This window comes from Uranotaenia lowii, chromosome 2, assembly GCF_029784155.1.
Source record: "Uranotaenia lowii strain MFRU-FL chromosome 2, ASM2978415v1, whole genome shotgun sequence".
Taxonomy (NCBI): Eukaryota; Metazoa; Arthropoda; class Insecta; order Diptera; family Culicidae; genus Uranotaenia; species Uranotaenia lowii.
This window is the reverse complement of record NC_073692.1, coordinates 319,977,726-319,999,800: the sequence shown is the minus strand read 5'-3', so window position 1 is coordinate 319,999,800 and position 22,075 is coordinate 319,977,726. Positions and strand designations below refer to the sequence as shown.

General features: G+C 34.0%; 1 protein-coding gene across 2 annotated transcripts in view; it reads right to left on the bottom strand.

The window, feature by feature from the left end:
• The window catches only part of LOC129743836 (probable serine/threonine-protein kinase DDB_G0282963), a 378,781-nt gene that overhangs the window by 227,447 nt on the left and 129,259 nt on the right, over nucleotides 1-22,075 (bottom strand). The gene's annotated exons all lie outside the window — the stretch shown is intronic.

Here is a 22,075-nt window from a genome sequence, read left to right as displayed (position 1 = left end):
CATTATGGTCGGTATTTAGGTGCCCGATGATAACATTGTCCAACGAGCGATGTTTTCCGATTAGAGGCTGAAATTCTCAGGTGCTTCTCGCTTATCTATCGTACAAGTCTCTGATGTTTCTTGCAAAAGCACCTAATGAAATATGCGTGTCAATTTCGTTTTCTGACCTTTCTTTTCGACCGTTTCCTACACTTAAGATTTCGTTTCGTCAGAGTAATACCTACCTAAAAACGCAAAAACTTATATCGAAATACAAAAAAAATACTAAGAATTAAATATTTTTAAAAAAAATCGGCAAACTATCATATCTGCGTATCAGAAATTTAAAAATTAATAGCTTTGGGAAGAACTGCAGAAAGTTGAACTTGCTCTGGATGCTCTGGACTAAAGTAACAGTTTGCTTTTTGTTTTGAAATTCCCTAAAAGTTTTCACTGATTGATTTTGACTGGCTACTTGATCAATTGAGACTGACTTAGTGATTGAGAATGACCTAGCAATTATGGATGACTGGATGGAGAGTGAAAAGTGATGAGACTGAAAGATTGAAAAAACCGACCGGCTGATATTTAATAACCTATCTGGCCGGGACAAATCCGGCCAATTCTATCAAAAACCCTGGCCAAATACAGGCATTTAATTTCAAAATGTTCAACCCAATATCCGGACAAATTTGGTCAAAACCACGGAATTATTTAGTAAAAATCATGAAGAATAAATCTTAAATATTTTATTTCATCAAAGCCCATCAGCAGAATTGAAATTGTATTTCAGGTTTCCAAACACAAATCATGATTATTTGGATAAAACTTGCCATTGATTTTTTTTACGCAAAAATGAAAAATTATATGAATGTAATTTTAGTTTTATTGTTAAATTTTACAAATAAAGTGAATAAATGCGGGTTTTTTCTACGAAACCAAGCAATCGGGCCAGACCGAACTTTTCACAAATGTTGTGTCAAAAATGCGAAGAAGTCCGGATAAATCCGGGTAATCTGGCAACCTTACTTTAAATTTTTTTTTCATGAGCTTTCAATAAGCTTTCATGAGAAATTATGTTAAATTTCTATTGGCAAACCTCATAACTATTATTAATTCGATTGTATGAAAACGATAAACTTTGTTAATAATCCCAACCAAACCTAAGAAGATATAACAAAACTCACAAAGCTTATATGGCAAAACATGGTCAAATTTGTTATAATGATGCTTTCAAAATTTCAAAAAAGTCAAACGACTCATTTTGTTTTATATTTTCCATGGGGGAGGGGAAGGGGTTTCAAAATCTTAATCTAGCTAAAAATAAAAACAATTCCTAAAATGTACAACAAATAAACAAATTGATTTTTAAACCATTTTTTAAGGTAATTTTAACGGCTATTTTTCCCGGATTTTTTAAGAAAAAAAAACGACTGTTTTTTGCTGCAGTCGATTTTACTTCAAAAATCCGAGACTGATAGCCATTAAAAACCTTCAAAAATCAATTCAAATCAAACTCATAAACAGAACTACTTTCTAACTCACGTAGATAGCCAGCAGATCGTGGCCTAGTAGATAGCATACTTGTCTTCTAAGCCAACGTTCATGAGATCGAATCCCGGTCGTGACATAACCTGGCACACATAGTATGATGAAGGTTGGCGGTTTTAGCATTAGTGAAATTCTAGCCGTGTATACCTTGGAATTGTACGCCTCAATGATGCAGCACATGCATGTGGATGGATCTTTTCAAGGGAACTTAGATTGCACTTGGAGATCCTACCTAGTTATGTGTGTGCTCGTAGTGCTACCGGTAAACAACTGTTACATTTAATTCTATGTATAGAAATTTTGATACGATGTTAGGAGCAAATACGCAAACTATTACTTTTAACCCATTTCCCTTCAAGAGCGCACGAGCGTGCACACCTGAAATGCACATGATCACCCCTAGGGGATAATAAACAAACATTCGGACACTGAACCAAAACAGCTGAAATAAATCCAGAGGGATGAAGGCTTGTCAGCCAAACATCGGTACACTGTTGGATTGTACAAAACGAATGTCGGCCATAAGAAGAAGGAGATGGAAAATTTCGCCTGCGGAGGAGTTTTGTTTTTTCAGTTGGCAAAACTGACGCGTCGGTCGAAGAAGTGCCGCGATTAAAGCAACCGCGAAAAAAGAAGCCATCCGTATTGGCATCGGGAAAAGGCCAGCCAACAGCCATGCGACAGGGCTACCAAGCCAGCTAACTAGGGCTCAAGAAAGTCCCCGATGGGACAAGCGCCAAAAGGAGCCTCACGGAGACAGGTAAGCGGCCGAAATTTATGAGCCCCAGCAACATGCTAAAAACAGCCCATTTTTCCAGGCAGGGCTATCAAGCTAGCCACCCAGGGCTAAAGAAGTTCCCCGACGGGGGAAGGGCCAGTAGGAACCATCTGATATAAGGTAAGCGGCTGAGCTTAAAGAGCTCTATCACACACTAAAGCGGCTCTTGATTCCAGGCAGGCTAACACGTTGCTCACCCGGGGCTCGAGCAAATTCCCCGAGGGGCCATTAACCAGCTTGCCGAGAAAGACGAGGCTACCACGCTTGCTACCCAGGGCACGAGCAAAATTACCGGAAGGGAAAGTGCCAAAAAACACTATCCAACAAAAGGTAAGCGGAAAAAGCGTAGCACTTGTTTAAGTAGCCCCAATTTACAGGTAGCAGTCACACGTTAGCTACCCAGGGCTCAAGGAAATTTCCCGAAGGGAAAAGTGCCGAAAAAGCACCACGCGCTAGGAGGCTCTGGCGACGATATTCAGGTGCATTCTGCCAGCAAGAATACCAGGCACTCGGCGTATCAACATCCAAAAGGGGTCGGAAGTGAGTAGAGGTTAGATTCTTTCAACAAATCCTTTTTCTAACCCCACTTTTCCGTCCCAATAGGACCCCCTTTTTGGCACCTTTTTGGCACTTTTCGACACCTTTTCGGACACCTTTTTGCCACTTGTTTCGTCACCTTTTTGCTGACACTTCGGCTCCGGATTCAACGCTGGCTGCTCGCTTCTCCTCGCCAGTCGAGGGAGCGTTTTTTGGGGCAGAAGGCCACCTTGCCGAAAATCTTCAGCAAGTTTTTGCTGCATCAGGCGGTTTTCAGTTTTCGCTGCATCAGGCGTCGAGGGATCGGCGAAATCGGCGGAAGGCGTTCCCGGTTGCAACCGGGGGAAAACATCATTGGTCATCGGATGACAACAACACATTTATTCCGGAGAACCACCGGATCAACAGGATCAAGCAGGAGGATCTGCGGGTTCAGCGGCCCAAGCCGGAACGCGCAGGGTCGCGTGTCAGCGACCACGAGTTGCGCAATTTGGACAACGGCCTCCAGATGGCAGGGCATTCGGAGATGTGCTCCGACGAAAGGTACCCGGAAGTCGGGTCAGCAGCATGCAGAAAGGAAATAATGTAAGTCGCTCGTCTTTTGATCATTTTTAAGGGAAATATAATGGGCTTTTCTGAATTTAGCAACACATTAATGTTGCCATAATGTTATGTTTGCGTTTATTATTTGTGGCATCAAAGCCATTTATTATCCCGTCACACAACTGCAACTTAAACCAATAGTGCAGGGGTATCAAGTAGCATAGCAAAGTAAAAATATTAACGCGGGGTAATACCACAATAGATCAACTTAATGGTCGCAGTGGACTCTCTCCCCAACAGGAAAAAAAAACTCACGTAGATATGACCGTCACACATAGTCAAAAAAAATAATAAGTTTTACTGATACGATTCAAAATCAATCAGAATCAATGTTTTTATTAATGCTTATTCCGGTAAGTCATTGATAAATCATCAAAATGATGATCCTTATTCTGAACATGAAATTTGCTAGAAAATAAATTTAAGCAGTCTAGACTGGTAATGTACAGGTTGGATGATGGAGATAAGGAATCAATAAAAATAAAAATAAGGAATTCCCAGTTTTGTTATTATTATTGAAAGCACGAAGCATATACTAATTTGGTTGACATTTCACATGAAACATGCTAGTTCGAATCATTTTTCGAACTTTTCATAGATTCAAGTGAGATGATTTAAAATAATGAACAGTGAACATTGTTGATATTTCTGCGCGAAATTCGTAGTTGAAAATTTTAAGCTCTGAGTCTTTTGGAATATTAGATTCTGGATAGGACAAAATGTAGAAATTATGTTTTCCCATCAAACAATAAGATTTATAGGCTTCCAAGAAGATTGTTTTTCAAAACACATAAATTGAGGATTAAAAATCCAAAGACAAACTTTTTAATAATATTACTAAAAAAATTAAAAACCTTGAAAATTTGATAAAACTTACTAAACGGTTCTTGAAAATTCTGTAAATTTATTTGGAAATAAATATCTACAAAACAAGATTATGAAAAAGATATATATTTTTTTAACAATTCAGAAGGACATTTTTCAATCAAAAGATCTTGACAATTTAAAAACTGATTAAAAGAATTTCATTGATTACTCATGGAAACAGATTTTGGAGCCTTTGATTTAAAAAAAAATGATAGATTTAAGCGTCCTGAACTCTAATCTTTTGTCAGATTTTATCTGGCACCTCTAGTTTTGGTTATATGATGTTAGTAAGTTTTAAATTAAGTTGAGTTGTGTTTTGAGTGCAATCAATCACTGGTAACTGATGAGCTAACAAATCTGTTTACATGAAAAAACCGATCCTGAATTTGTTCATTATACTTATTCAATTAAGGAATAATATTTTGATGACTATGTATAAAAAGATGTTCTTAAAAAGTTAAATTTTACAGTTTTAAAAAATTAGAAAACTATCATCACTAGTTTGACTGACATTACTGAAGAAAGTTTGAAAAAAAGATTCTATTCATTAAAAAAAAAAAAATTGTAAATCCTGCAAAACGATTTTTTTTGTCGATTAAAGTCGTTTAACCATTTTTATGGCATTCGCGACTTTATATCAATGTTGCAGTTGGCAGAAATTTATTGGAAAACTTTTCCGGTACAGCTGTGTTCGATGTTTACTATTAAGCTCGAACTCGTAGACATCGGCTCAGGAGGCAACTGACTTGCCAACGATTTTATGTTTACTTTAAAAAATATCTAAAATTTAATTTGGTTAAACATTTTTTTAAAATCTGTTAAAACTCCCGTATTTAACAAAATGGAGCAAAAAAAAAAATTGAAATTCTCTTTAACTTTTTTCGCAGAAGTTGAAAGTACTCGCTGTCTTGAGGAAAGTTAATAATTAGTTCCACCATTTTTTTTTTTAAATTGTCAAGATTCAAGTCTTTAATTGGTTTCTTGAAGAGTATTTCTTTTAGCATAAATTTAAGAATGACATATTTCAACGATTTTTTGGCTATCAAAAAGATTAATAATAAAGTAATGGAAACTAGGTTTTAGATTTTTTTTTTTGCAAATTCTTTTGACTATTGTGAGTATTGAAAACCTGTCGTATGGCTTATAACTTGTTGATGTGTAAAATTATTATACGATGCATGAATTTTGAAGTTTAAATAGTTGGTTTCGAATTCCGAACTTATTTTGTTACGCTTCCTAATAAAACCCCATTCATAAGGTAAGGTTTTTGTGCGTCAAGATTTGAGTTTCATTACAAAAGGTTTTTGAACCACAACTCTAAACTTACAATCAAAAATAAGTCTCAATTCTTAAAGGTCGTAGTTGTAGTCGAATGAAATGTCTTTGGTCTAGAGTGATTTAGAAAAATAAAATTTGCCGGAGGCGAGCCAAGTTTCTGACATGTTTGTTTCAACTGATTTTTGAACACCTTTCGGAATCAAAACATTTCCGGTTACTATAGTAAATTCATTTCTTCATCTGAAAATGTTATTTGGAAAAAATCTCCATGATGGGAGCTAAGTCCAACGTTTTCAAACTATATTTGATTAACATAACTTTAAACACAAATGTTCGAAAAATATATGGAAAATGGTCAAACACAACAACTTAAAAGCGCTTTTCCCGAAAATAGTTTCTATGCACTAAATCAGCCACTTATACCCCTTTGGCTTGTTATAATTTGAGAATATTTATGTCACTTTTGGTCGTATTATAACCTTGAAAGTTTTTTTTCCTTCAAAGTTCTGTCAGATTTCAGTGATTTTACGGCCAAACTTTGTCGTATTTTTCATAATTTAGTCCTATTCTTGCCAGGATTTTGTCAGTTTTCGACATATTTTTCATATTTTTGTAATAATTTAGTTACATGTACTTTTAAAGTTTTTAATGTTTTTGTTATGTCAGATGTTTGTCATGTTTTTGTCATTTTATAGTCATATTTTTCAGTCGAATTTCAGCCATTTGAAGCATTTTGAAGTTGATGGAACTCCAAAATGGCATCGAACATTTTTTTCCCGGCGCCCTATTCAGCATAATAAAACTAGGGTGGCAGCCAAAGGGTCATGTCAAATTTCCCAAACTTACCATATAAATTTTGTGGTTTTCCCAAAAACAGATCAAAATTTCAGCTCAATCGGACTATTTTTTAGGGGTACCTCAAAGCGCTCAAAGTTTCGGGACCAAAGAAAATAGGAAAAACGAAATTAATTTTGATGCCAAATGACATAAAAATGTATAAAACGTCAAAAATCTTTTTGCTAAAAATTGACTTTGAAATTCAAAAATCACATAAGTGGGGACCAAAGGAAATCCGGGAAAATTAAAAAAGTTTAAAGTTTCAAGAGCGAAAGTTAAACTGTAGAAGATAAGAATTCTATCACCACCTTTGATTGATCACCGTTTTTGATCTCAAATAATTCTTTTTTATCTATGTAGATTGAATACGGCCTAATGATTGTTTTATCTATCTATCTATATATATAAAAATGAATGTTTGTCTGTCTGTCTGTTCCCTATAGACTCGGAAACTACTGAACCGATCATCGTCAAAATTGGCATCTGAGGGTTTTTGAGGCCGGGGATGGTTTCTGTAATAGTCAAAACTCCATCCGATTTAAGGTAGGGGGGGCTTCCATACAAATTTTGTAGTTTTTCGAAACCAATTAAAGTCATGACATCCATTTTCTCGAGATTTTTTCTTCCTTTGGGCGGTTTGTTTTTCGTCTCTAAGGTCGAGGCGTCGAGCCAACGTCGCAAAAGGATAGTAACCCAGGCATAGCATACTGATCAGTGGGAATATTTTGGCGCGTATTTCTCAACCAAGAATGCAAGGGGTGGCGATATGAAGCCTTGATGTGATTTTTTTCTACTTGATTTCTAGCTCATTTGTAAAGCACATAGTTATAAATGACGCCTAGATGAGACCCAGATTGACATTTTGTCGATCGAATAAAACCTATACATTTTTTTTGCCAAAATCTGAAATTGAAAAGTCATGGCATCCATTTTTAGAAATTTTCTTTTATTTGAGGGGTTTGTTTTTCGTCTCTATGGTCAAGCAAACGTCGTCGTAAGTGGATAGTATCTAAAGCATACTGTTCATTGATCGCTGGAAAAATTTAACAATCAGGCGCCTGTTTCTCAACTAAGTACCTATGTTTCTTATGCACGTGGGGGCGATATGCAACCTAGATGTGTTTTTTTCTTACTTAAATGCACGTGGTAATAAATGACGCCTAGATGTGACACGGATTGGTATTTTATCAATCGAATCATAACCAATTGAAAGATTCGCAAAAATACTTCCATATTTAGTTCGTGTTAATGTAGGTAGCATTCGACTTTTCATTCAAGGAACATTAGAACATGTTCAAACGTTCAACTTTTTCTGTTAAAAAAATTTTAAAAATTTTGTTTTCTTCTAGAAATTGTTACTTCGGCCCAAAAACACAACTGAAACGAATTTAGAAATGAAACTGGGAGCTTTTTATTTTAAATATATCTAAACAAACCATCGTACTTTTTTATTACATACCAATTCAAGTACGTACTTAACATGAAAAGTGTTTTTGTGTTACATGACTGCATAAAAAAGACTTTTGATCCGCTTCGTTTTTGAAAAGCGAGGCTTTAGAACTGATATTTAACTGGACGCAAAATTTTTATGAGAAATTTTCAGTACACCCTTAAAGTGTTAAAAACAGTATTCCCTCCTGTCAGCTTACATGGTGAGGCAAGGGCAAACGTCGAACTTTTAAGAAATTCATCTTCAAAATGATTCAATATGTTGGGTAGACCAGAAGGAGTATTTTTAAATGTCTTTGTAAATGACCTTTGTCATTCCCTTTGAACGGCATTCGTTAAAAGTGAAATACTGCAGATATATCAGTGAAACTTGATAGACCAAAAAACAGGAATACGTATTAAATCCATTTCAAAGCCATTACTCTGACGCATCTGTAAATAAGCTTTGCATTGACACTTGCCCAAATATACGGGACAAATGTAAACTTAAAAGTTTGTTTTTGCCAGCATTTTTGGATATTTGACTTTCTGCAACTGATATTTTTTTGAATATTTATATTTTTTGCCGTATTAGAATTATTAAAAAAAAATTTGCACTGTATTGAATACATGACTAAATTAAAATATTTTTCATTACCATGATAAGTGCTGATTTGTAAAACTTTAAGTTTCGAGTTTGGAATATGGCAAAACTTAATTTTGGCGCGAAAAGGATAGATATTCGAACTGTTTCTTAGGCGAGGATGGTGAAATACACTGTTTGAAAGAGGTTATTAAAAATCCTTTCCATCGTATTTTTTTTCAAATTTCTATAGCTTATTTTTTCAACTCCAAAAAATACCCCAAATGCTATCTAAAATCTAAATTTGAATAATTTTTTACAAATCACACTTATTTTCGGAAGGTGTAGCAAAGCACAACGGGTCAGCTAGTTCATAATATAATATAAGTTGTTCCCTCATACAAGATAATCCACGCTGGGTCTTTAACTGATAAGATGTTTAAGGTAATCATTTAGACTGATCAATAACAAAAAAAAATCCTTATATTCCACGCGGCTCCCTCTAGGTTGGTGCCTTTAGGTGAAAAAATGACTTTCTGAAGGTTTCAGGTCATTTGGCAGAAGTACGAGTTGGCGCATAGAACTTGAAATGAAATTCACGACAAAATGTATGAAACATCGACATACTTTCACTCTCTTTGTTCTAAAATATGTTTCTAGTATGCTAGAAAGCTTAGAATTTCAGGAATGGTAGTTCAAACAATGACAAACAAGTTTGTAGAAGATTGTGAAGCGATACGAGTTGACTGTGAAGAGTTATCCGCAATTGAATGTGTGATTTTTTTTTCGCATTTGTTTGATATATCCGATATCTAGTCTAAGACCATGAGCGTTAGAGTCTTTAAATCTCGAAAATATAATTTGTATTATCTGTTGGTCAGAAATTAAAATGCCGTTAAAAAAATCAGCTCAGTAGCTGAACAAAAATTCGAAAAAAATTGGAACTTGAAGATAAGATACACGGAGCTACATAGAATTTTTCTATTGTCTTAAACACACAATATTACGCGGTTTTTCTGATGTCTAGCGATTATCGACTTGTTTACGAAAAATTTAATAAATGGTTTCAAAAAGACAATTTGGCCGAACCAGCTCTAAATAGTTCTAATTTAATTTCCATTATGAGATGCTTTAAATCAACACAGTTGTTTGGTTTCCTTGTCTTGTTGATCCTATCAATGGTTCATTATTGAGATAATCATTATTGGTTGGTATTTTTTGGTATCTTAAAGCCAAACTCCACTGCACTGTGTAATCCCATCGATCGTGACCGAATCTCAAGCAAGCATGCAGGAGATGTGCCAATCCTCGGCACATAAGCAGCTGTAAAAAGTGATCGAAATAATCCTGTTTTTCGAACATACGGAAAGACTCGCTTAAAATGGAAAACGAGGCGGCTCTTATTTGGATCTGATGACAGCAAATTTGAGCCATTCCCAATGACTGTCAATAAGCTATTCGATTCATAAATTTAACCGAATTCATCAGCCAAATTTTTTATACAAGAAGAATGACTTGGATCTCCCTTTTTATTTAGGTATAGTCTCTGGGCACATTCGTTATCCACCTGGTATAAAGTGTCTTTCAATTTGTCCAACAAAAATAAGCATCTTGCAGGAAGATTACTGGAGATGTATTGCTCTGTGGAAATGATTCATCATAATAACAGATATGATTTTCAATCTTTGTATAAAGCTATAAAATTCTCATGTACCGATCCAGTTGATCATATGTTTTGAGCACTTAAGCTCTAACATCTGTACCTGTATTGATAAACGGAGTTTGCAACCAGGGAATTACATACCAGATGATGGATACCAAAAGTTTGAAGCTGTAACGTTTATTTTACCTGAAATGAAGGAACAAAAATAAATTAGTATCTTTTTTTTCAATTAGGTAGGTACTTTTTATAAGTACCTATTGTGGTTTATACAATTTTAACTTTGAGTTCCTTTTAATTTTTGGATGATTCCTTTTCATCTTCAAATTTTTTTTTTGAACTTGGTTGTTTATTCTTAATGAAAAGGTAAGTTTTGAGTACATATATTAACTATTTTTTCGACAAAAATGATAATCAGTTTTTTTTTTATCTGGGTTTCATCTCCTATACACACATTATAACTGATAGGCTAACATATTCGAACAGTTCAGATAAAGATCATCTTTTCCCCACAAAGTGTTTGGCAAACAAAATAAAGTCGAGACCATTTTGACACCTCGAAAACAATCCAGCCGCCAAACAGGATTGCATAAAACCTCAAACACAACTGACGCGGATTCAAGTGTTTTGTTGAAGATTCGGACCTCTTGAAGTGATCCCACCCGCAAGATCCTATCGAATCGAATGTTTTTACCGGCAAACCGGGAAACCTGTTGCGCAAGACAATCCGACAAGCCCCGCAGGCCCGGTTGTCTGTCTATCTTGTTTCCAAATCCATTCACATACACACATGCGAGCCACGTAAGTGTGCTAAAGATTGAAGTCCCAAACAGATATCTTGAAGTCTTCTCCTCCTAGAGCACCATTCATTCGTTCGGAATGATTGGAGAAATCTCGTAACGATCTCTCTCTCTCTTCAGTATCTATCGTAGAGAAGGCGACCTCCACAGTTCTGGAATCGATTAGTTCGCATTTGGGACCCCTTTACAAAATCGGTGCGTAGCTAATCTCTGGTAAATTAATTTGAACCATTATCGAGAATTTATCTCCCGAGCCCTGTACAGACAGCGCGGTCTTCTGTCTCTCCAAGTATCAGCCTATTGGCGGCAAACTGACGCGGATCAGGTGCCAGATCAAGGGGCTTGGTTTGGTTTGGCCGAGCCGTCTGAGATCAATTCCACTAGAAGGAGACATGGAGACAAGCAGACGGAACTGGATGGCCGATCATCATCATTCTTCTTTAGGGGTTTCAGGTTTTGAGACACCAAATCGGAGCTTACGCATTGGAAGACATTTGAAAAATCGACAAACTGGGGTAGAAGATGACTTCAAGCTAGAAGGAAGAGCTCTAGAAAGAAACACCTAGAGACGTTTGTGAGTGAGTGGGCTTTTATGAGTGCTTATCGAGGCTTAGATATTTTTCTTTTCTCCAAGTCGAGGGTTCCAAATGGAGCCAATTGGTCGCACTGATAGTCTTCATTCAAGGATTGGTTTGAAATCATTTTTGAACTAAGTAAGGTGAAGATAAATTTTCATGTAAAACGGGCGCTTAATCCTAAAATGAAATCCAAAAACATCTCAGTAGAACAGTTTTTAAGTTATAATATGAAAATATGAAATTTGGAAAAATAAAAAAAATATACTTGTACCTATATACAAACATCTCGACTGCAAAGCATAAATGGGAAATCTCTTTTTTGAATATAAAAGGTGAAAAAATTTGCTATCGATCATCTGAACTTCATTTTTACGTATGATCAACAGTAATGTCGATATGATTGAAGTTGTGATAGAAAAAAACTATAAAAAATGCATTGTTTTTTAGAGAAAATTATGTTTTATCGACAGTTTTAGACTCGATGGTAACATTTTGAAAACCTGATTTACTTTGGACTGTAAATATCAATATAAAACAAAGATTTAAAATGTTCATTTATCAAAATCGGTTAAAAATTGAAAAATTTTGAATTTTAAATTTCTGAAAAAAATGTATTTTTTACTATTTTTTCCATCACAACTTCAATCATATCAACTGTTGATCTGATGCAAAAATGAAGTTCAGATGATCAACAGCAAATTAATTCACCTTCATATACAAAATACAGATTTCCTATTAATGCTATGCAGTTCGAGATATTGGAATGTTAAGTACTTTTTATTTATCTAAAATGTCATGTTGGGAGCTTGACTCAAAAACTGATTTTTTGAATTTCATTTTCGTATCAGCGTGCGATTTGGGTCAGTCGATGCATTTCACGATTTTTTTAAAATTTGGTAAACTAGTGTAATCTCATGTTCTAGAAAAATGTGCCAAAAGGAGAAAAACAACAATATTGTTAAATTCTAAAAAATGTAGCTTTAACCTTTAACAGCCTGTACGAGCCCATAGATAGCCCTTGAAGTTTTATTCACATTTTTTGCATAATTCAATACCGTTGGAGAATTCGAACAAGCATAATGCATCAAAAATTCGATTAGCATTTACTTAACCAAAAAAAAAAAAAGTTAAAAATGTGTTATCTCATTCCTGACACTATTTAGAAAACAAAAAGTATTGAAAAAACAGTTTTGCTTTTTTGCATAAATTGCCTAGTTGGAGATCAATAAAGTTATATCCGTTGTCGGATTTTTTTACAAACGGATTCAGAGTCAGTGGAGAAGAGGGTTAGATCTTTTTTCATAATTTTCAAATTTTTCCAACATGAAAAAATGTATGTAAAAAATCTTCATTCTAATATGACAATCGTTGATAATATGAACCTTATAATGACATAATCTCAAAGCAAAGCTTTACTTTTTACTTTTTTTTTTTAGAAAAAGTTATCTAAAATGATACTTATGAAATTCAATTAATCCCTTGAGTTAAATAATACATGATTTTTATCATACTGAATCGTGATCATTGTTTAGTACAGTGTAATATTAAATTATTTTATAACTAAAATTCGTCCAATGATTTCCGGAATGAAACTGGAAGAAATTTTCGCTTACAAGTGACTCCAGGGTAGAAAAACTTTTAGTATTCTTTTCATCTTAGACTTATAAATTGAGAAATAAAAATCAATACGGCGAAAAATAGTCAATGTAACTTTTCTCGTGGAGAAATAAATCCAACTTTGTAAATTTAAATTTAAGGGAAAAGATTAAATGAAAATTTATGTTGAAAAACATGAAAAAAAAATTTGATTTGTCTCCCGGTAGGAATCCCAAGCATCGAAAAGTCCCATAAAACAGGTACAAAATAGCTTACTCAGCCCCATCATTGATATGAAGTACGTTCTACGAGCTCAAAATTTAAGTTTTTATTGATACTTTCTAGTTCCCAAAAAAGTCTTAATGATCTTCTATTCAGCTTCAAGCGACCTCTTAATTCAGCTTCCAAAAAATCGCAAAATGAGCAAAAAATCTCTCTCTATCTCAACTGAACCCTTGGATTCGGTTCATATCACCTTCTCTTGAGTATTTACCCAAGTAACACCGATAGTATTATTAGACTGTTCAAGCCCCTTATAAAACCAAAACTTTATCTAGTAGCCTGCTATAAAACTTTAAATGTTACTTGGGTTACTATGTTCTGTATCGGTGCCGCCATAATGCCACGCGCCGGATTCTAAACTCGACAAATTGCTCCATCGCTTCTTTCCTACATTTCCTACATATATCGCATCAGAATGGTCACACAATTACTAAATTACTTATTGAAAAAAAGGCTTGGGGATCGAACCCCGACCTTCGTGGTGAGAATCGAACACGCTACCACAAGACCACGCCTAGATGTTGTTCTAACTGAAACAAAAACTCGAAGTGGTGATTTGATTTTAAAAGCACATTAATGCACTTTTTGTGACTTTCCAAATCTCGTTTTGAGCACTTTTGTGCCCATTATGTGACTTAAATCCCGTGTAACGTACGTTCAGATCACTTTTGCAACTTTCAAGTTCGTTAATGAGTAAATATAGTTCACTCATGGGAATTGGACAAAAAAAGTCACATACAACGTACATATTAATCACTTTTGCAACTTTCTAGTTCATTAATGAGTACATAAAGTTCACTAAAGGGAATTGGGCAGTTGATTCTCTTTGTCAGCCAATATGTAACTTTCAATGCCTTCATTCAAGTAAATATGTGACTTTTGGTTGCTTGGGAATTGAACCACATCTTGGGTCTCTCCTGAGCCCTTGTAGCATTTGCATTGCTTTCTCATATACAGCACAGGTTGTCAGTTGAGAATGAGAATAGGTGCGTTTGCCGTATTTGGATATCCTGTGACTCAAAAAAGAAAAAAAAAATGTAACTTTTATCTTTCGACATTAGGCCGGAATAAATTTGAAATCCTTCTTTAGTCACCTGGAGTTAAACATTACTAGGAGGGAGATAATAGAAACATACAACAAACTTGCATACAATCTACATAGTACAAAATCTAAAACCGAGTTACTTAAGATCGAAAATTTAAAACAATTCTCGAATGCAAACTGTACAAAATTCCCATGTTGTACAGTTTGACTTTCGCTCTTTTAAATGTTTGAGTTTTCGAAAACTTACTGAATTTTTCAATTAACACCTTGTACTTAATTTATTTCCACCTTTTGTATTCTCGGCAAAATCTAAAGAGGACGGGGGTTTACAAAAGAAAATTATTATATTTGTTCCGTCCTTATTTGATTATTGGATAAGGTTGAGGGTTCCTGAATGTAGGATCGATTTTTTTTTAATTTCATAAAAATCACAGTTTTTTCACTTCACTAAAATGCTACCAATTAATGTACTGGATCAAATATAGTTCCAATTTTTGAAGCATGGAAACCTGGAATATCATTCTTTAAGAATCTGTAAAAGTTTAAATAAAAATTCAAGTAAGATATGTTGGAAATCACAAAATGAGATCAAGTCTCCTTACTCTCCTCTACTGGCAAATGGAATAATAATATCTTTTTTATTGCAACTCAAGTCATACGAATTTAAATTCAAGAATAAGTAGGTAATTAAATAATAAAATTTAAATTTAAATATAAAAATATATATTTAATCTTCCTTTGCGGTTACATGACCCGAACTGTAATTTTTCGATGCGATATCTCAGGAACGATTAAAGCTAGATACATGAATATTTCTGACTTTTAATATAAGCTTATTATTCAGTATTCAAAACAATGGATTTCAAGAAAAAAAGTAAATGATTTTCAGTGTTTCTTAGTTTTGTATTTATGGCGTACGATATTGGAAAGACAATTCTGACCTGATGATATTGGAAACTAAAAGCTTTGATTTCTTCAAATGAATCTATTAATCAGCTTATATACAGCTGAAATAATTCATTATTTGAACCAGGATAGTCACGATCTATGTTAAAAAACGCCATCTTTTTTTATGGCCGTTTTGTCTTTCGTTTCCATTTTCAGACGCAACCGAAATAATAATAATTTTTTTCATAAATAGATTGATCACATGTAGACAATTCCAAAATGGAATAATTTTTGAAAATAGGTTCAGTAGTTTTGAAGACATAGCCAAAATAGTAATCCGGATCTATATGTTCCGGACTGGTTAATTGTCCATTTTTTATAATGAAAAAAAAATCAAAATTTTCAATAAATTGGAAAAATTAAATAAAAGATTGCATACTTGCATACAATGTACATCTCACAAAATCGAACAATCAAGTTATTTTCGATCGAAAATTTGAAATAATATCAAAAACAAAAGATGATACAATTCCTTTTTTATAAATTTGACTTTCGCTATTTTCACTGTTTGAATTTCTAAATAAATTATCAATTTTTTTCAATAAAATACCTTTAACTTTATTTATTTCCCCTTTCTAGATTTTTTAAAAATCGAAGGGGGGGGGGGAGGGGTTTCAAAACAAAATTTGAAATTTGTCTATTTGTCTATTTGAATTAAAAAAGATGTTTCTTGTTCTTCATTATCTTATCGGTGTTTATCAGAGTTTTTCAGAAAAGCACAAAAAATTAGCCAAAGTTTTGAGTAGATATTTTATAAGCGAAATATTTTAAAAATTTTCGTATTTTTACAATAACGAAAGTATGAGTATTCAATACTAGAACAGTCAAATTGAAATGTTTTTTTTTGTAAAAACCATGAATAGTTAAAGTTGATTAGCAACCAAAACGATCTTTAACAATTTTCTTTTTATTTTAATTTTCATGATAAAGTAAAATCTGTATAAGAGATGGACCAGCTGGAAGGTGAAAATCTCTATAATAAAGCGATAAAAAAATAATAATAAAATCTGTATTTTTTTAGTAAATGAATGTAAATTATTATTGAGTGGATAAACGGATTCACCTCGTTTTTTTCAAAATTGAAATGCTGGCATATTTCAAAAAACCGTTATCAAAATAACAAGTTTTTGATGATTGGCATACGCATCATGGTGAAAATCCCATTTGTAATCAAAAAGTCTTGAATGTCTAAGATGAATCTTTGCAAAATGAAGGGTTTTCAAAGCCAACATACCAATGCTTTCACCCTCTTTATATTGATCAAATGTTCATAATAACAAACAGGTGACCCTAAAACTCATTGAAGTTTTAAAAAATTGTCAAGAAAGATAAAAATTTCAATTTAAAATGATAATAAGTTCTGACAACACAGTAAAAAAGTTTAATTTAATTTAAGTGAAGATTTCAAGTCCGGAAGAAAATATGAAAAAGTAGTTTCATTTTAACGTGTTGTCTTTTTGATGTTTTCCTCAAAGGTTTTGTATAGGAATTTTCATATGAGTAATCACAAATAAAACGGAAATATCTGCAACTATTGTAGCATAATTTAATTTCTTTTTGACTTCAAAAAACTCACTGCTAAACTTTAAATCTTGGTAATGGAACATAAATAAATTTTTAACAGTGTTTCCAAGAAAATTGAAAAAAATGATTTGACTAAGGTCAGGCTTAATTAAGCTTCACTGCTGCACACATATTTAATTTCGATACAGAACCGAAGGAAAATAGACCACTTTTAAATGCCTCATTTTGGAAAGGGTTGATTGTTTGATCGTCAAGTAGTTTAGCAGTTTAGTTCGATCCTGTTATGTGTGTTTTTTTTCTATCTTCACCATAATCTGCGCATTGTTTTCCCATTGTATCTTATGTAAGAATAGTATTGCTGTCATGAATTAATTTTATCCCTATTTCTGTAATGTTCTTAACAACTATCTCATTCAATTCAGTTGTGTCATTAATATATTCGTTTTCTTTTTTCCATTAAGGAGTTTTCTAGAGAAAATCTTAGCCGAAAGAAAGTCCACTGAAAGATATTTTGTAGCGTTACAAACATGGTTCCTCGGCTCCTCCCAAACAACAAAGAGCCGGTAGAAATCAATGTTTTCAGCGGAAATCAAATGAGGAGCGGTGACCAAAAAAAATTGTCATCACTTTTAGCAAAATTTTCGTTACTTTATCGTAGCCTGATTCTGCCTGATTTTTATTTCTCGTTATCCGAGTTTACACGAGCTGTAATTGACCCGGACGGCAAGTGTGAGAGTTTTTGCATCTGAGTGAGAGAAAGAGAATTCTAGCCAAGAGTGCCCTATAGTTTCATTCATACACATAAGTGTAAATGAAGAAAAAAATTATTTAGATAGTTGAACAAAATTTAAAACAAAAACTACAGAGACTTTCCTAATATTTTCTTCATTGTTGGTGCTCATTTGTTGGTCTAATTTTTTTTTATGAGAGTAAATTTTGAAAATTGAAGCGAGGAAGAAATTGTTGTTATTTTTTATGTCGTGTGGTGGGCAACGTACAAATGTACAAATGGAATATGATGAATTTTCCAACAGCAGCTTTATTGTTTTCTTGGGCATTCCCCCAAAATTTCTCTACAATCTTATTTAATAATCAAAATACTAGAATTTATCTGAGTAGAACGAAATGGATAATCAGATTAGAAATAAAATAAAAGAAATACATACCTGTTTAAAAATGTGTATCATGAAAAAAAAAAACAATTTTATCGATGGATACATGTATTGCAAGTTTTTCACATTAAAACTAGCCATTTACTCCTTCAAAAGTTTTCTAAGAAATTATGTGAAAATCATGCATTTTTCTGCCAAACCACAGCTTTTAGTCAATCACGATTTATTTTGTGTCGGAAATTTGCCACATCCTTTTCCAATCAAATCTATCCCAACATTGTATTTCTAAGGTTAAATTTTATCTCAATAATCGTTATCATTGTGTATATATAAAAAATAACGAAATTTGGCACTTTAGTTGATATAGTGTTATTTTCCCTATAGTTTTATAATGACATATGTTCAAAGATTTTGAGATCTCAATATTGAAAAAAGATAAGCATAATTTAATTTATTTTGTTACTGATTGGTATTCGATTCAAATTTATAAAGAGTTTCTTGAACCTAGAGCACTCAATGATAAAGCAATTGAGGTTGCGCGTGGAACCCGTATCGAGTCGTATAGGTAATCTTAAAAGATGATGCAACCCTATAGGCACCATTAGTAATTGAGCGGAGTGGAGATATCTTGGCCAACGACAGTCCGACCTAATCAGAAAAGCTCGCGCAGACCAACCGCACATTCGATTAAAATGCTTCTCAGCTGCAAAAATATGAACCATAAATATTTTTCACCCTTTCCATTCCTCCGTTTTATCAAAAGGCCGTACGATCACCTGTACGATCTAGGCCTATCAACTGATGGCGGAAGATGACACTCGTCCCAAACGACGGACGATACAAGAAGGGCTGCTGCTGCTCCATTACAAAACATCGGACGACCACTCGTAACGACCAATGTGTGTTCAAAAGGTTATAAACCTGCAAATTCCTTACATTTTTCTGTGTCAGGTCTACCTCAGCGCTCTTTTCTCCCAGCCTCTTTCAATCGACCGTTTAGTACTGACAACTGTGCGGGTCTGAGATTTTTCCCCCCTCTTCAACAGATCAGAGCGCAAAACGCGCGCAGTCATTCCAACGCGACCGTTTCATTTGTCATAATTTAAAAAAAAAATGTTTCTCGCGATCTTCACTAAGGAATGACCCTCCCTGGTGCGGATTTCTACTGATAGCTCCAGCAGCCAGTTTGAGACCCCAATCACTGTGGAGAAAAACCCTTCATTCCACCAGCACAACACATCCAATTAGTTATGCATCCCTTAACCCCAAAGCGTTGTTGTTGTTGAAGCTGTAAGCTGCTAATCTTCTCTTCGGATCTCCTGAGCCAGACTAACTGCAGCCGGCAAACTCTCAAATCGTCCCTGATGCCATCCGAAAATGATGGCCATCATTTGGCAGCAGCAGCAGCCGGACGTTTGATTTGTTCACAATATTAACCGGCCGCGTCGTCATCGTCGGTGTAAAATTCAACTCAATTTATTCGGCTGGCATCGAATTTGGGGTGATCGTTAGGAATATTTTCGGGCCCATCAAACAGTGGAAGAAATGAGTGTCGTATTTTTTTGAAATCAGTTGAAATTGTTAATACATTTTTTTCCATATTTCAGTAAGAGTGTTCATTAGAGTTGCTTTCAGTTGTAAGTTTGATCCTATATGAATCAGAATGTTTAAACTTGTTTGGCGACCGTCAAATTTGTATGACCATTCCGTTTCAAAAACTTTGACTCTTTCACTAATTTAGTTAGTTTGACTCACAGTGCCTTACCTCTCATTTGGAAAAAAACCTTTACCAAATATACATGCGTCTAGATTAGGATTCAGCAACCCCGAAGAGTGGATCAATAATGATTGCTTCTGAATTGATTGGCTCTGTGTTTTGTGTTGTCTCGTCGCTGTTGTTTTCTTATTGCCTGTCGTTATCTACTTTTGGTGACCTATTGACTGGACGAACATCCCCTGGAGCCCTAACAGCAGAAATGGAAAGTTCCCATTAGTCATATGATTGAGCCATTGACTTGAAGAGGCTCTCGAAACTTGATTAGCTTTCGCACCCTTGATCGATCGATTGATTTGCTTCGGGGTAGGATGTTGAAGGTTCTGAACAGTATTTTTATCTTCTGTCATAGGCACAGGCCTGAGGTTTTGCACCTATTCACCTGACCATAGAATGGACAGGTGACAGCAAATAATCAGGCAATACATTTCTCGTTTGAAACACTACAAATGTTATGCAGGATCCTGCTACCCATTTATCAACTGAACGAAGCATTGATTGATCGCCATTCGTCCAATATGAGCCAAGTCATTTTAATTTCTTTTGTGGGGCTATTTTATAACAAATATTTTGTGTTGAATCATTAAATTTAAAGGATTTCTCAAGAAATTTCGATTATCGAGATGCACAACACTGAAATAAATTCTACAAACTTATTATTTGTCCAAATGTTGTTGTAGGATAGCAACCGTTACCTATTTTTTGTCGAATTTGACATACAATTTATAATACAGTTACACATATTTTTGATTTTGATGTTAAGAGCACAGAGCTTTCACAATTTTAATGCTACGTCTGGAAAAGTTATGCATATGAAACTTTACGATTTATGGAAATGTTAATGTTTTTCTATGCAATTTATTACAATTACCTAATTAGTTATTTCTATACTGTGTTTTATGTGAATTCAGAAAAACCTTTTCGATTTGAAGGTCTGGAGCAAAATTCATTTATTTTTAATTTTCCATTCGCTATTGTTTGTGTTAAGTGTAAATTTTGAAGAAATATTTTCAAGACAATTTCATTTATTTTCCCACTAGATAATTAGCAACAGAGCAGTTCGTAGTTCAAGCTGCTAATGCCATCACTCTTATATTATTTTTTGAAAATTTGTTTTAACAATAACGGACCTATTTCGGACCGCTTTTAGAAGTTGCAATACTATTTTGATAAAATATAAAATGTTCATGTTATATCTTTAAATTGTTTTATCTATTCATTACGAAAATCACGGTTCAACCAGCTAATAAAAAAAACTCCTGACCAGTTTTGGCCACTTTTTAACCAAAGGAAGTTTTTTCATAATTATGCTAAAGTTTCGAAAGCTATTGATTTATGCGTGTCATTTAGTTCGCCTTTTCCTGTATTAGCCTTTTTAGACAAATTTGTTGACGTTTATTTATACATTAACCAACTTTTTTCAACTTTTCCTCATCTGCTATTTTATTTTATTTTTGAATATTCAATACTTCAACCATCTGCTTAATTTTCTTTTTTTCTTCGACTATGCCGCAAAACAAAATTACCGATAAGAAGTGAGTGCCAACTGAAGGACTTCTCTGTTTAGTTCCGAACGCAAACTTCTATGTCAAATGTAAATGTGATTTCATAAAATCCCTAAACCAACCCCCCCCCCCCCTCCCTCCCCTCCCGGAGATTTTTCCAAGCTAAATTTTTAGCTCAAGAAATAGATTTATCGTCGTATCAATAAACTACTTGATTCCAAAAAGTATTTTAAAATCACTGTCAGATAATTGGCTCGCCTCCGGGGGAATTTTGAATAATTGCACTCTGAGCCTATGAAATTCCATTTTACGACACTATAAACTGAACTTTTTTTTAATTGTAAATTTTTAATAAGCCATAAACCTTTTGTATTGCGACTCAAATTTGAAGTCTTATGACAAATTTACTACTCACGCTAGTCAACAGAATGAGCATAAAATCGAAACCCCTTATTTATATCCATTGCTTTATTATTTAACACTTTGATCATAAAAAAAAGTCATTGACCATTACAATTTTTATGCTGACATTAAATATTCTCCATTAAAAACTTATTTCTGACTCAATATATTCTGTGTTTCTTGTTCTATTAAATACTTAATTCCACATACAAAAGGGTTTCGACAAATTTCACAATTCAAACATTTTTCGAGGTGCAGAGAATTTAAGAGCTACTTTTGAATAATATCAGTGTTTTGAATCAAAATATGCTTTTGGATATTCCTTGTCAGCTTTTGTTTTTCAAATTACTGTGGAAAAAAATGCTATAAATCATTTGTGAAATTCATGCACTTTTTTGACAAAACTGT